Raw genomic sequence first — 4,017 nt, 5'->3', positions numbered from 1 at the left:
GCTGGCCTGTTAGCAGCTAGTAACCTAAGCATTTGGCTGGCCTGTTAGCAGCTAGTAACCTAAGCATTTTGCTGCACTGTTAGCAGCTAGTAACCTAAGCATTTGGCTGGCCTGTTAGCAGCTAGTAACCTAAGCATTTGGCTGGCCTGTTAGCAGCTAGTAACCTAAGCATTTGGCTGGCCTGTTAGCAGCTAGTAACCTAAGCATTTGGCTGGCCTGTTAGCAGCTAGTAACCTAAGCATTTGGCTGGCCTGTTAGCAGCTAGTAACCTAAGCATTTGGCTGGCCTGTTAGCAGCTAGTAACCTAAGCATTTGGCTGGCCTGTTAGCAGCTAGTAACCTAAGCATTTGGCTGGCCTGTTAGCAGCTAGTAACCTAAGCATTTTGCTGCACTGTTAGCAGCTAGTAACCTAAGCATTTGGCTGGCCTGTTAGCAGCTAGTAACCTAAGCGTTTGGCTGGCCTGTTAGCAGCTAGTAACCTAAGCATTTGGCTGCCCTGTTAGCAGCTAGTAACCTAAGCATTTGGCTGGCCTGTTAGCAGCTAGTAACCTAAGCATTTGGCTGGCCTGTTAGCAGCTAGTAACCTAAGCATTTGGCTGGCCTGTTAGCAGCTAGTAACCTAAGCATTTGGCTGGCCTATTAGCAGCTAGTAACCTAAGCATTTGGCTGGCCTGTTAGCAGCTAGTAACCTAAGCATTTGGCTGGCCTATTAGCAGCTAGTAACCTAAGCATTTGGCTGGCCTGTTAGCAGCTAGTAACCTAAGCATTTGGCTGGCCTGTTAGCAGCTAGTAACCTAAGCATTTGGCTGGCCTGTTAGCAGCTAGTAACCTAAGCATTTGGCTGGCCTATTAGCAGCTAGTAACCTAAGCATTTGGCTGGCCTGTTAGCAGCTAGTAACCTAAGCGTGTGGCACCACCAGCTCAGTCTCTCATATCTCCCATTTCTCTTCCTCTCTGTATCGACTCAGTTTTCCAGAATCACTGGAGGACGTGCCGGACTACCCTCTGTTCATCTCCATCGGTGATTGGCTGGACTCCATCAAGATGAGCCAATACAAGAACCAGTTCCTGGCAGCAGGGTTCACCACCCTGGACTCTGTCTCCACCATGAGTATAGAGTGAGTGGATCAGGAGATGCCAGCTGCTTCCCAAATAGCAGCCTATTCCCTGTATTCTGACCAGAGATTATTTATTTAGTCAATATAACTTCAATCTACTGTGTATTATTGAGTTCATCTTATTTATTTATTTGTATTTTATTTTTTACAATAAAAAGCACCCGCATGCATACAAACTAACCTCACCAACATCTACAACATCACCCTGCCCAGACCCTCACCAACATCACCCCTGCCCAGACCCTCTGTATCTCCTCTAAACAGTTAACCTAACTCATTATAGTGTCTGTATCTCCTCTAAACAGTTAACCTAACTCATATAGTGTCTGTATCTCCTCTAAACAGTTAACCTAACTCATATAGTGTCTGTATCTCCTCTAAACAGTTAACCTAACTCATATAGTGTCTGTATCTCCTCTAAACAGTTAACCTAACTCATATAGTGTCTGTATCTCCTCTAAACAGTTAACCTAACTCATATAGTGTCTGTATCTCCTCTAAACAGTTAACCTAACTCATATAGTGTCTGTATCTCCTCTAAACAGTTAAGTTCACCTAACTCATATAGTGTCTGTATCTCCTCTAAACAGTTAACCTAACTCATATAGTGTCTGTATCTCCTCTAAACAGTTACATTAACCTAACTCCTATAGTGTCTGTATCTCCTCTAAACAGTTAACCTAACTCATATAGTGTCTGTATCTCCTCTAAACAGTTAACCTAACTCATATAGTGTCTGTATCTCCTCTAAACAGTTAACCTAACTCATATAATGTCTGTATCTCCTCTAAACAGTTATCCTACCTCATATAATGTCTGTATCTCCTCTAAACAGTTAACCTAACTCATATAGTGTCTGTATCTCTTGTCCTCAGGGACATCAGGCGTATCGGTGTGTCTCTGATTGGCCACCAGAGGAGGATAGTGAGCAGCATTCAGAGTCTCCGTCTCCAGTTCCTCACCGTCCAACACAACGGCTTCCACATCTAAACCAACCCCCCAGAACGCTAGGACTGCACAGACAGACAGACAGGCCTGGGTGTGTTCATTCGGCACCGAACGGTAAAGAAAAACAAACTGAAAACAGATTCAGCTGAACTCGTTCAATAAGAAACGCTTGGTTCTAGAATTCTAGACGTTCTCTCGGCGGACTGGTGAACTGTTACCCGGCGGACCACAGTGGTTTTACCAAGGAGGCTTCTGTCCCTGATCCAGAAGACTTTGAGATGGAGGTAGTTTCAGCCCACGTCCTGTACAGTACAGTGGTCTTCTGTCCCTGATCCAGAAGACTTTGAGATGGAGGTAGTTTCAGCCCACGTCCTGAACAGTACAGTGGTCTTCTGTCCCTGATCCAGAAGACTTTGAGATGGAGGTAGTTTCAGCCCACGTCCTGTACAGTACAGTGGTCTTCTGTCCCTGATCCAGAAGACTTTGAGATGGAGGAAGTTTCAGCCCACGTCCTGTACAGTACAGTGGTCTTCTGTCCCTGATCCAGAAGACTTTGAGATGGAGGTAGTTTCAGCCCACGTCCTGAACAGTACAGTGGTCTTCTGTCCCTGATCCAGAAGACTTTGAGATGGAGGAAGTTTCAGCCCACGTCCTCCCTTCATGGTGCACCGTTTAGGACAGACACGTGAAGTGCGAAGCACATGGAGAGACAGGTGCACTGATGGGTCTTCCTCCAATCAGGTGGACGGAGACGGACTGAAACAGGACTCTCCGTTTAGGAGTCCACTACTTTTGACAAAACGATGGGATGATTAAATGTGTCTTATTTATTTCAGATGTTTTGTTTCCTTGTTCATTTATCAAGTAGCAGATTCTGACCAATAGGAAGAGAAATTACAATGTGGAGGAGATTCTGACCAATAGGAAGAGAAATTACAATGTGGAGGAGATTCTGACCAATAGGAAGAGAAAGGACAATGCAGAGGAGATTCTGACCAATAGGAAAATAAAGGACAATGTGGAGGAGATTCTGACCAATAGGAAGAGAAAGGACAATGCAGAGGAGATTCTCACCAATAGGAAGAGAAAGGACAATGCAGAGGAGATTCTCACCAATAGGAAGAGAAAGGACAATGCAGAGGAGATTCTGACCAATAGGAAGAGAAAGGACAATGCAGAGGAGATTCTGACCAATAGGATTGGATGAGAAAAACAATGTGGAGGAGATTCTGACCAATAGGAAGAGAAAGAACAATGTGGAGGAGATTTTGGAGCAAAGAGAAGACAAATGAATGTCATCGTTTATAAATGTATAATCCATCATCAAACAGAATATGTGAAGTATTTGTGGAAAAGTCATGTTCAGTTTGATTAGACATCCTTGTTCAGTTTGATTAGACATCCTTCAAGTTCAGTTTGATTAGACATCCTTGTTCAGCTCTTGATTAGATATCCTTGTTCAGTTTGATTAGACATCCTTGTTCAGTTTGATTAGACATCCTTGTTCAGTTTGATTAGACATCCTTGTTCAGTTTAATTAGACATCCTTGTTCAGTTTGATTAGACATCCTTGTTCAGTTTGATTAGACATCCTTGTTCAGTTTGATAAGACATCCTTGTTCAGTTTAAACAGACATCCTTGTTCAGTTTGATTAGACATCCTTGTTCAGTTTGATTAGACATCCTTGTTCAGTTTGATTAGACATCCTTGTTCAGTTTGATTAGACATCCTTGTTCAGTTTGATTAGACATCCTTGTTCAGTTTGATTAGACATCCTTGTTCAGTTTGATTAGACATCCTTGTTCAGTTTGATTAGACATCCTTGTTCAGTTTGATAAGACATCCTGTTCAGTTTGATTAGACATCCTTGTTCAGTTTGATTAGACATCCTTGTTCAGTTTGATTAGACATCCTTGTTCAGTTTGATTAGACATCCTTGTTCAGTTTGGA

At 43.0% G+C, this 4,017-nt stretch overlaps 1 long non-coding RNA gene across 1 annotated transcript; it reads left to right on the top strand.

Moving 5' to 3' along the window:
* Positions 1–971: 971 nt before the first annotated feature.
* On the top strand, positions 972–2,705 carry LOC127920562 (uncharacterized). Its single transcript, XR_008106650.1, has 3 exons — positions 972–1,118; positions 1,994–2,490; positions 2,561–2,705. It is a non-coding gene; the product is annotated as an uncharacterized LOC127920562 (long non-coding RNA).
* Positions 2,706–4,017: the final 1,312 nt, after the last annotated feature.

This window comes from Oncorhynchus keta, unplaced genomic scaffold (assembly GCF_023373465.1).
Source record: "Oncorhynchus keta strain PuntledgeMale-10-30-2019 unplaced genomic scaffold, Oket_V2 Un_contig_19940_pilon_pilon, whole genome shotgun sequence".
Lineage (NCBI taxonomy): Eukaryota > Metazoa > Chordata > Actinopteri > Salmoniformes > Salmonidae > Oncorhynchus > Oncorhynchus keta.
The sequence above is the reverse complement of the archived record's forward strand: the minus strand, read 5'-3'. Positions and strand labels throughout refer to the sequence as shown.